At 41.0% G+C, this 12768-nt stretch overlaps 1 long non-coding RNA gene across 1 annotated transcript; it reads left to right on the forward strand.

Moving 5' to 3' along the window:
* Nucleotides 277-1625, forward strand: LOC109950045. Its single transcript, XR_002272394.1, has 3 exons — nt 277-371; nt 705-934; nt 1323-1625. It is a non-coding gene; the product is annotated as an uncharacterized LOC109950045 (long non-coding RNA).

Below are 12768 nucleotides of genomic sequence, written 5' to 3' on the forward strand. Positions count from 1 at the left end.
CCTCTTGTATGTTTGTTTCTTTGTTTCTGATCCTATGATTTGTCATCTGTGTTGCTTTTCTGTCATCATAGGGATGCCTTCTGGCATGGCGTGCGTTCTGCGGTGTATCGCAAAGATGCACTACGACTCTTGAATGAGGAAGCAGTGAGTATACAGGTAATTATATCTGCACATGTAAAATATGTATTTTTTTGCTTTATATGTACAGTGAATAATTTGAGGATATGTACTGATTTTAAAGCAGGTATAAATATTCATTTGTGCTATGGCCCTTGTAGGTAATGGATTCATTCTTAGAGATTCTTACTATTGATCAAATGGCTGTACCGAGGGGCCAATTGAAGTCATGTTTTCTGCCAACATTTGGTTCGGTATGTTCAATTACTAACTCATTCTCTTCGTTTCCTACATAATATTTGAAAGTGGTACCAGTAGCACATGTTTTTTTACCTGTGAGCAGATATATATCTATGTCCATTACCTATTAATCTCGTTTATTTCTGTTACCTTCCTGGTTCCTTGCATTGTTTTAAAAAAAATTTATTTCTTTGTTACCTTGCTTGTACCATATGTTGTATGAGTGGTATTTTCAATGATTTTTGTACCATAGGGTATGTTTTTTGTAAGGTCTATGAAATATAGGCGTTTTGGGTCTTCTTTGCAGGCTATGGATTGATTATTATCTAATCTTCTTCATTTCCTAGGAACTTATGAAATGTAGGGACGAAGTTGGAAAAGTTGCCATGTATGTTGAAGTGGTTTTGAAGAATTTGCAAGAGAACGATTTACTGTTTATTCCAATTATTCATGTCAAAGAGGAACATTTTACATTGTTAGTCTTGAACAAACAAAGTGGCTGTGGGACTACTACAATAATTTACAACCAAATGATAGCACAACTACTGACCCTTACTTGGATGATGCATTAAAATTAGTAAGTACCTCTTACCAGATGCTCCTTCACTTATATACAGTTACTACTTTGAAATATAGTAACAACAACATTTGTCACATTGTAGCAAGCTAAAATTACCAACCACTTTCAGTTCACCAAAAGTAGTGTTCATACAATTTCGCAAAAAAATGAAATATGGAAACATGTTATGAGGAGGGGTGAAGTCGTAACATAATAGTGCAACCTTAAACAAGATGATCGGGAAATGCTTACATGGTTGACAGAGAATTGTGTTGATTATCCTATGAAGTCAAATACAGAATGCCCACAACAAAATCCTCTCGGGTTTGTGAATAGTTTTTGGGATTTTGGAGTTGTTACATTATAAAGATTGTTCTTTCAAACTGCTTGCTTTAACATGTTGTAGTGCTGATGCTGGGGTTGCTGTGATGTACATGATCAAAACGCTATCTGAAGGAAAGGCATTGGAGAACGTATTCCCTATTGGAGCAATGAAGAATATGAGAGTACATGTGCTTGGGAAGTTCATAAACGATGAAGATGGATGTTGGGATGCATACAGAATAAACTAGATTGCTTTCTGTTTTAATGGTGTTTTTCATTTATTAGTGTTTTCCATTTAATGGATGTTGGGATGCGTACTATATTTTCTCATGTTTGATCATTTTTAATGATTTTCATTTTCATTTGTTGGAGAATGGAGAATGTTTTTGTTGGATTTTGCCATTATATATTGGAGAATGTTTGTTCATATATTGACAGACTTAATCTGTTCATTTGCACGATGTCCAACAATTATAATCTCACTCTTGTTCTGGGTACAACCTATCGTATAGGTAAGCTCCTGTCGTATAGGTAATTGCAGGTACCTATGTCACAGGTATAAGCCAAACTTCAAACCTATCATATAGGTAAGCTCTTGTCGCAGGTACGTATAGGTAATCGCAGGTAAAGAGAATATCACTCCGGTTCATCCCCGGAAATCAGTTGATTTCCCCAAATCAGACTTGACAGATTCTTCCTCCCAAGATCAACGACATATTAGCTAGAATTGATTCATAACATATATGAGATTATTGTACTTACCATGTATTGCTTCTTTCTGTATATAGACTTGAGAAAGTCTACTCTCTGTACATTATATACGGCTGCAATACAGAGACCAAATATACTGGTTGATTCAATTACTCTCCTCCTCTATCTCTCATCTCCCTTCTCCCCCCTGAACTCTGTTTCCTATATGGTATCAGAGCTCTTCGGAGCCAAAGCTCACGTTTTTCGATCCTACCCAATCAAATGGCAAACACACCCAAGTCTGGAGAATCAAGTCATATTGATATGACAAAACTGATTTCTGAAATGTCAAAGCTTGCCTCACCCTCATTCTCATTCCCATCCTTGCCCACCTCTTTCAACATCTCATCTCTGTTCCCAATTCCCATGGACAGAACCAACTATTTGAGTTGGAAATCACAATTTGAAGACGTATTGGAGATGCATGGCCCTGCAGAGGTCATCAAGAAAACCACAGACCCACCCAAAGTGCAAGAAGATGGCTCTGTGCATCCTGAGTTCGCCAGAGACAAACTGGTCCTGAGTTGGATCAAGGCGACTTCCTCCTCTTCCATAAAGATTCTACTCATCCCGTGTACCACGGCCTATCAGGCTTGGAATCTTCTGGGCAAGCGCCTCTCACCCCTTGCAGGTACCCGTGTGCGGATCCTTCGAGACCAAATTCGCACCCTCAGGAAGGATAACACCACAACTGTGACTGACTACCTCAACCATGCCAAATCACTTCTTGATTCCCTCACACAAGCTCGTGCAACAATGGATGATGATGAATTCGTTAGCTATGTTCTAGACGGACTTGGGCTTGAATACAAGGAGTTAGCCACCACACTCCACTTGCACCCAGATATTGGTTTTGACCAGTTTTATGATCTCGCTCTCAGAGAGGAACAATTACAGAAACGCATGTCGCTCAACGTGGCCTCAGGTGTTGCTATGGCTGCTGATCGAATGCCCAATGAGCGAAAACCTCATTCAAACTCCGCTGGTCGCCATTACAACCCCTATCACGGATCTGGACGAGGACGTGGACGTGGCAGAAATTGGATTCAAAGGCACAATGGGCAAACAGATCCGTGGAAATCAACCCAAGGAAATTGGCCACAAGGACACAACACTCAGCCTCGCGACCAGCAGATTGCACCATCTGCCCCTTCTCACGCAACTCTTACAGATGGCCGCCCACCACTCCTTCCAACACCACCTGGCAATTCTCCAAATACCCAGCGCTCAGAAGTCATTTGTTATCAGTGTGATAGGCCTGGTCACATAGCCTGCTTCTGTCCAGATCGTAAGCCTCATGCCTACATGGCTGAAAATGCTGTCAACCCGTCTCCTTCTACTGATGATATAGCAAACCTCAATTGGTGTCTTGACTCCGGTGCTACCCATCACATGACCGCCCACACCGCTTCTCTACCGCATGCCCAGCCTTACACAGGTACTGATACAATTGTTGTTGGCAATGGGAATCAGTTAGCAATAACACATATTGGCAATACTAAAGTGACCGGGTTACATAAGTCCTTAAACCTTAATGAAGTGCTATGCGTACCTGCAATACGAAAGAATTTGATATCTATTCGTCGTTTTTGTCGTGATAATGATTGTTTCTTTGAGTTGGATGCTAATGGTTTTCATGTCAAGGACATCAAGGCGGGGACGGTACTTCTTACTGGCAGTAGTTCTGATGGGCTTTATCACATTCAGGCAACCCCACATCTTGCTCATCAACTTGCATTCTATGGAGAGCGCACGACACAGGAAGTGTGGCATGCACGCCTTAGACATCCATCTCATTCAGTTTTTACAACCTTGTTGAATAAGTACCATTTACCTGTTAATGGTACCATTATCTCCAATAAAAATTGTCATATTTGCCCATTGGGAAAATCTTGTAGACTGCCTTTTGAATACAAACAGCTTCATGCTCAATCCTCATTAGCACTTTTACATCTTGACGTATGGGGGCCCGCGCCAGTCCCCTCAAATTTTGGATACCATTATTATTTGTCCATTGTTGATGACCACACTCGGTTCACTTGGTTATATCCTTTGGCTAAGAAGTCAGATGTCTTTCCTACATTTATTACCTTCAAAAAGATGGTGGAAAATCGGTTTAGTTCTAAAATCAAGCAGTTGCAGGTTGATGGTGGGGATGAATTTATCAACAAATTATTCCTCGCATTTTTACGTGACAATGGCATATCGCATCAAATTTCTTGTCCCTACACTTCCCAACAAAATGGAGTAGTGGAAAGGAAACATCGCCATATTGTTGCAATGGGTCTCTGTCTGCTAGCCCAATCACGATTGCCTTTTAGTTTGGGTTGAAGCCTTCTCCACTGCAGTTTTTCTGATCAATCGCTTACCAACACCGCAGCTTGATAACCTGTCTCCCTATGAGAAGCTCCTTCACCGTTCACCAGATTACAAATTTCTCAAAAGCTTTGGATGTGCTTGCTTTCCCCACCTGGTGCCATACAACAAGCATAAGTTATCTTTTAAATCTCTTCCATTTGTATTTCTTGGTTATGATGATCACTATAAGGGTTATCGCTGTCTTGATCCTTTTTCAGGTCGCATCTATACATCTCGGAATGTGACCTTTGATGAAACAACCTTCCCTTACAAGCAGCCCCAGCTTCCATCTCCTCTGCACTCAAATGGGCTTCAACCTCTCTCTCTTGCCGACCAGCCCATATCTCTTGGGCCCTCTAATCCTCTGGTCAGCCCTTCTCCCTCATATCCCTCATCTCTTAATCCCACAGGCCCATCACTTCCCCCTATTTCTTCTGACCCTATTAGCTCCCCCCATTCCTTCGACACCCCCTTGTTCTCCCCTCTGTCCTCTTCTGTATCCCCAACAACACTGACCACGAACCCAGCCGATCCTTCTCTGGTATCCAGCATCCCCCATTCGCCGCCTCTTTCGACTGAAACCTCGTCGCCCCTTTCCACAGAACCCTCGCTGCCCATTTCCACAGAAACCTCGCCGCCCCTTTCCACAGACCCATCGCCCTTAATTTCCCCAGACCTATCCTTCGACTCTGACGGAACAACCCCACCCCTTACCCCACCTCCCACTTCTTCACCTCTTGATCCATCGATTTTCCCTAACTCTTCAGATACACCCAATCCTCCACAAAAATTCTAGAGTCTCCAAACCATTGTCCCATTTGGTCCAGAACCCAAACCCCTCTACTCTAAAACCAGCCCCCATCCCTTACCCCTTGCCCTTTCTGCTGAACCTTCTGATCCCCTGTCCCTTGAACCTACCAGCTTTACCCATGCTTCCAAACATAGCCACTGGCTCGATGCTATGCACGATGAATATGCTGCACTCATGAAGAACCAGACCTGGTCCTTAGTTCCTGCCACCTCCCGCATGAATATTGTGGGGTGCAAGTGGGTCTTCAAAGTTAAACGGAGGGCAGATGGCTCAATTGACAGATACAAGGCTCGTCTTGTTGCCAAGGGATTCAATCAGAAGGAAGGCTTTGATTATGCGGAAACTTTTAGCCCGGTGGTCAAACCGGCTACCATTCGCACTATATTGTCTCTGGCACTTTCCTACCATTGGCCTCTTCAGCAATTGGATGTTCGTAATGCCTTCTTGAATGGGTACTTGCAAGAGGAGGTCTACATGAAACAACCCCCTGGTTTTCATGATCCCTCTCACCCTCAGTATGTTTGTCGGCTCCACAAGGCTCTGTACGGCCTTAAGCAGGCACCTCGAGCTTGGTTCCAACGCCTTAGTGCCTTTCTCCTTGCCCAGCACTTTGTTCATAGTCACTCTGATGCATCGCTCTTTATTCGTCGCTCCTCTTCCTGCACAGTGTATGTTCTAGTGTATGTGGATGACATCATTGTTACTGGCTCTCCCTCACCAAGTGTAAACCACTTCATTGATCAACTATGTTCAACTTTTGACAGCCGCTGTATGGGTGAGCTCAACTTTTTCCTTGGCATGGAAATTAATCGGTTTTCTGACCATTTATTTCTCTCTCAGACTCGCTATGCAGTGGATTTATTGACCCGGTTTCATTTGACTGAATGCAAACCATCTCCTACCCCTTTGCCCTCTGACACTCGGCTCTCTTGTCTGGATGGTGATCCCTTGCCTGATCCATCCACCCATCGGAGTATGGTGGGTGGCCTCCAGTATCTTACCTTGTCCAGACCTGATATTTCCTTCGCTGTCAACCAGGTGTGCCAGTTTATGCACAACCCTCGAACCTCTCATCTTCAAGTTGTCAAGCGCATTTTTCGGTACATTAAAGGTACACTTGAGCAAGGTCTTATCTTCCATAAGTCCACTGATTTTTCCTTACGGAGTTTCTCTGATGCTGATTGGGCTGGTTCTGTTGATGATCGCCGGTCTACTACTGGTGCTTGTGTTTTCCTTGGCCCCAATCTTCTCACATGGACTGCCAAGAAACAGTCTACTGTTTCTCGCTCTAGTACTGAAGCTGAATATAGAGCTCTTGCACATACTGCAGCCGAACTTCGCTGGTTTTGTTACTTGTTTCGTGAACTGGGCATTCCCCTTCGCTCTGCCCCCTGCATCTATGTTGACAATCTCTCTGCTCTCTATATGGCTGCCAACCCTATTTTTCATGCTCGCACCCGGCATATCGAGATCGACTACCACTTTGTTCGTGAATTAGTTGCTCGAAAGGCTCTTCGTACCTCCTATGTTCCTTCCTCTCGTCAGCTTGCTGACATATTTACTAAAGGTCTCGGTCGTGATCGGTTTTCACTTCTCAAATCCAAGCTTAATCTCCGCGTTGCTCCGCTACGCTTGAGGGAGGGTAAAGAGAATATCACTCCGGTTCATCCCAGGAAATCAGTTTATTTCCCCAAATCAGACTTGACAGATTCTTCCTCCCAAGATCAACGACATATTAGCTAGAATTGATTCATAACATATATGAAATTATTGTACTTACCATGTATTGCTTCTTTCTGTAAATAGACTTGAGAAAGTCTACTCTCTGTACATTATATACGGCTGCAATACAGAGACCAAATATACTGGTTGATTCAATTACTCTCCTCCTCTATCTCTCATCTCCCTTCTCCCCCCTGAACTCTATTTCCTATAGCAGGTACCTGTGTCATAGGTACACTTTCGGAAGTTACCTGTAGGATAGGCTCTCCGTGAAGCTCCATATCAAGCCACTGCATAGAGTACCTTCGCCATAGGTACACTATTTATAGGTTACCTGTGCCATAGATACTATTCGAGGTTACCTCTAGTGCCCAAAACTATAAGTAAAGCTGGCTTATAATTCAATGGTAGGCTATCCAATTTTAGCTGGCATGTAACTCACTGGTAGGCTATCCAATTTTAGCTGACCCTGACAGTCTAATTTCAGTTGTTCTTTTGAAAGTCACAAAAGACTCCAAGATACAATTCTCTAAGCTCTAGTTGAATAAGAGCGACAGAAGAGATGAAGTTGCAAGTGGAATCTTTTAACAGACTTCATTCTCTCTCTGTCTCTTGATAGCATTAAAGAACAATTAACACTCTAAAAAAACAATAGAAGAGAAAGATATTTAAAATGAAGAATGGAAAAGTCAACTAGGAGTGGAGTATGTGTACTTTGAATTGGGCAGGAGCTGGTTTTCCCCCTTTGTAAATACTTTGCTTTTGTTTAAGATCACATGGGTTGTCATCTACTATTGGAATTTACTCTATCATTAGTAGTAATTAGCTCACACTTTTATTCATTTTGTATCCCGCTTATAAGCATTTTCTTGACCAGTGCAAGGAGAGGAAGAATTTATTTACCACAAGATGAACTTGCAGAAGCAGGGCTTACTGATTCTGACATATGTGCTGGAAAGGTCACAGACAAGTAGAGGAGTTTCATGAAGAATCAAATTAAGAGGGCAAGGATGTTCTTCGCCGAGGCAGAGAATGGTGTGACAAAGTTGAGTGAAGCCAGCAGATGGCCGATAAGCCTCACATGTTTTAGAACCTATGTTGTAGGTACACGGTGGTAAGTTACCTGTAGGCCAGGTTCCATATCAAGTTGCTGTATAAAGTACCTGTGCAATAGGTACTGTCAGAGGGTACCTGTGCCCCAGGTACACTGTTAGATGTTACCTGTGGTGTTAGAGTTATGCTGATAGAGATGCAATTAGCATGGCTAAAACGACAAAAATATGACTTTTATGTACTATCCATAGCTGTTGGACTCCGATAACATGTCCCAAACCTAAAATCATATTCTGTAAAATGTAAAAGCCTACACCCTATTTCTTATTCTCGAATTGGGTTGTGACAAAATTAGAGAATCACTCCAGAAATGTTTACCCATAAACCCACCATTGGAAAAAACTGGGGGAAATCACTCCGACCAGGCGATCCACCAAGTCAAGAAGATTCTTACAGAAAAAGTAATCACAAGCTCAAACAATCATAAATCTATTTAGGAAATGAGGACTACCTCCCTGTGCAACCTTATTTTCCAAACTTAGTTGAGCAAGTAGCTTGTCCTTCGTGGAAATGACAGCTAGTCCATCAGCTTTTTCACCCCATGGCACCGCAACTCAGCTTCGGATAGTCATCCATGAACGAAATATAGATTCTAGAATGAAATAGTCAATTTCTTCAAGAAATCATCCTCTTGAAGAAATCAACAGAGAATTTGATCTACCTAGGATGATAAAGTGTTTAAACTAAACCCTAGATGCATATTTCAAAAAACCACAATAGATTTCAAAAACCAATTTTCAAAATCTCAAAATGAAAATCCAAACCTACCAAGTAGAGAATGCAAAGTAAAAGTTTTACTCTGAAAAATTCTCAATGGATGAAGTGGATTTCAAAAATAGAAGCAGATTTCAAAAGCTATTTGTAAACCTCATTTCCAGAAGCCATGATCATTCTCAGACAAACCAAAGAGAAAACTAAGTTTTCCAAAATTGTGTAAATGAAAGAGATGAGAGATTAATACTTTGATATGCAAAGATATGGTAAGATTTTCTCAAAAACAAGTAGCTTTCAAAATGAAAGCTTGAAAACCCATTCCTATGCCATGAACACTCTCAGACAAACCAAAGAGAAATCCAAGTTTTTCAAAATGGTGAAAATGAAAGAGATGAGAGATGAAAACGTTGTATCACTAACAAAAGTTTGAGAAATGAAATTTCAATGAAAGTCCAAAAGGAATTCAAGAACCCATGAACTCTTCTTCCAAAAATCAAAACCTAATTTATGCACCATCTCTCACTAAAACTCTCTCTCTCTCTCTCTCTCTCTCTCTCTCTCTCTCTCTCTAAAACCCATTTGAAAAATGTAAATAAGAGAGTTGATGAGTCCAGACCAGCCCCAGCCATTTTGGTAGGTCAAAAAGACACTTGACAGTCAATGATTAGACTTATAACAAGCAAAATCAAGTGCCTTGGTTGAAAATCCCGTGCTGGAAATATTGGCCCATATGACTAGTCATCTCGACAAAATATATGGATGCAAATGCTGATTTTCCTAATGATGTCCATTGTAAATGAATGCACAAATTATCTTGGTTTTGTAGGCTCATAAGCTCTTCAATGTACTTCAACTTTGTAGCAAATACCCAATGCCTAATTTCTAAAGATGAGCTAAGAGGAATTATGACAGGACCCGACCCAAATTCCACTTTGGAATCTGAGCCAAACTCTGTGCGTGTCCGACACCTGATAGGTGTGGAGCACACTTGACCAAATTTCCCTTCTAAAGAAATCCAAAGCTTCTTTAGGGTTTGACTTCTGCTGAAAATTCGGCAGTCTCCCTTATAAATTGCTCAATTCCCAAACTTTTTCAACTGTACAACAAGCAATATAAATATCCACAACCGTTCAGCATGCACAATAATCGAATTCATGCAACCACACATCAAATCTTTATGGCCTCAAGCCTCTTTAAATCAAATAAATCGTTCTGCCAACTGAAATTGATCCCAACTTTTGGAACAACAAGAATACGTTAACGTATTTCAAAATAACTTAACTGATCAGCTTTTCAATCACTTGGTCTCACGACTGCACCTAGTAACTCTAGGTTGCCTACGTACCCTTAACAAGGGATCAAGCCACACGTAGTTCTTTCTCTTTGTTTTATTGATAAGTTATGTATTCAACTTTTATGTTTACCACCTGTTTTGCAAAATCAAATATGAAAAGAAAATAAAAAGGAAAAGAAAATAATGAGAGGATAATAACTTTTAAATTGGAAAAGAAATACAAGGAGAACACAACGGTTATATAAAATCAAGTAACGACATGGTAAAATAAAACTTCACTTAAGAAAATAATCGTGAATTATACAAAATCCTTAAAACTTAGAAAACTCTTAATCCTTGTCTCTTAAGTAGGAAAACATATATTAAAACCTTCGCCCATAATTACCAAGATAAAATCCTCAATTTTTTAGTTTAAAACATCTTAAACTTAAATACTCTCCACCTAGGCGTACCCCCATTCATATTCCATCAATTCCTAGTATCCTGTTTGTTACATCCTTGCAGGCCTCGAAAACACAAAGTTAACCCAAGCCGCATTCCTCGCAAGACTCAGGGGACCCTTAGTCAACTTGAGCTGCATTCCTTGCAGAACTCGGGGTACATGTTGTCGGCCCAAGAATGCATATCCTCGCACCACACAGTTTAGGCGCCCCCGAAACTCGTGGGGCATTATCATAAAGGACAAAACTGTTCAAGGCAACTGGGGGGGGGGGGGAGGGGGGGGGAGTACTTTTGTGGTGGGTTTGAAAACCATATTATGAAACTTATTATAAACTTTCTCTTATTCCACAAATCAATTTTCCAACTCTTATATCAACTTTCCAAAAAAAAAAAGGGAAATATGCTGATATAATCAGTTTTCATAAGTGGTGTTCTGAAATGATCAGGTTACAAATTCAACATGTCTTATGACGTGTCATTTTCCCTTTATATGAATGCTAAAGTGGCACATATGTCCTTCTTCTGCAGGTGGTCCTTCCAGCTTCATACCCATATTCACATCTCAGATTATGTACACGTATGTGAAAGAAGTTGCAGGCTGTTTTGTCGTATTGTGAATCTTGAAACTGAATATGAGTTTTTGCATAACATGGCACCATTTTTGACATTTTGCTCACCACGCGATAAAGTGTGGTGATTTTGTAGTAGGTTGCAGGGTGTTCATTTCTGTAACGGAATTCAACTGTACTTGTCTTCCATAGTAGAAGGGCTGTACTCACTTTCCTTTGTTAGAACTAATTCTTGACATTCTGTGCTTAACACAGATTGTAAATCCATCATTTGGCACAAGTTGCAGCGAAATGCAATTTTTTGGGGCCACCCACATTGTAGCCTTTTTCCATTATTTTATCGCCACTATAGCGAAATATTCGACTCTCATTTGGCAATATTTGTGGTTGAGATATTTTCGTGACAGTTGAAAGTATAGATTGGGTGGCTATGTCATGGGACTTGCTTCGTGAGACGACAGTGCATTGTCGACTGTTTAGTTTAGTTTAGTTAGGTTGAATACTTAGTTTTGTATATGCATTTTTTAAATCCGATCCGGACGGAAATGTCGGGGTTGGTTAGCACAAACAATATCATTAACGCTCGGCTGGGCCAATTACAAGCTCAAATATTCTATTGTTTGACGTCATTGAGTTGTAGTTTTGGGAGGTCCCTCACCGTCAAATATTTAGTTCTTTCTCATGTTTTACGTGGAAGAATTGGTCTAACGATTGAGGCTCCATAAGAGTTGATACCAAAATACCAGAGCCTGGGGTTATTGGCTATGCCTTTTGTGTTAGCCTTTGAAAACCAAGATGAAATAGAAAACGACCATGTCTGCCATCACTGATTTATAATAAATCAAACCTGTTCCATTACATCCATAACCTAACCAACTTTAACCTGCCAACTGTAGATGAACAAACCTCCTATTACATTTGGAATACAACAAATAAAGGACCATTCCAACCATGAAAACAGAGACCCAAAACCATGGGTTTTTCATCTTCCCTTTTCCAGCGTTTTGTTCTTCTTCCAAGCGGTTTATTTTCCTAAGCAAGCCTGGAATTATGTGCTTCGATCTGTCACACATCTCTGGGTCAGCCCATTCCCAAAATGTACATCCATTCCTCTGCATAAACGGAATCAATGTTTTCAAACAAAGACGGCCAGCATCAGATTTGGAATACAGACAATTTCCAAATGTCAGCTCAAACTTACACATAAATAAACTTACCCTTGCACATACTTGAAACCTCCTTCCAGGATGAGAAACCGTCCACGATGTATGCGTTTTGACAACGTTCCCACAGTAGCACAGCCGTGAACACACTGAACTCGCGGCTTCCATTTCCCAGCGAGATCTTGAAGTCGCCTCTTGACCGGGCAACCGAGACGTCACTGACTCACCCTCACCGGTACGAAGGCTCCTCCTACTCATCTTCTTGTTTTGGAGGGTATGAATTGTTGTTCACGTTGTGCGATATTTAGGGTGCTGAAGAGGGTCATCGTGTATTCAAAGGGTTACACTTGCATGTGCACAATGTTTCAGGAACATGGTGTGAGTGCACAAACATGAAACCTGGAGTTAATGGGGTGTTTTTAAAAAAAAAAAATTCCAATATTTACCATTGCCAACAGTAAGTATAGATTGGAATGTTATTCATAGCCTTAGTTTATGACAGATACGGCATGGTATACACTTGCAAATACAGTAGATGCCATTCTTCGTTGTCTGTATATTGGTTTATTAATGACGTATTGATAGTATAGTGG

The sequence above is a fragment of the Prunus persica genome, chromosome G6 (genome assembly GCF_000346465.2).
Source record: "Prunus persica cultivar Lovell chromosome G6, Prunus_persica_NCBIv2, whole genome shotgun sequence".
In the NCBI taxonomy this organism is placed as follows: Eukaryota; Viridiplantae; Streptophyta; class Magnoliopsida; order Rosales; family Rosaceae; genus Prunus; species Prunus persica.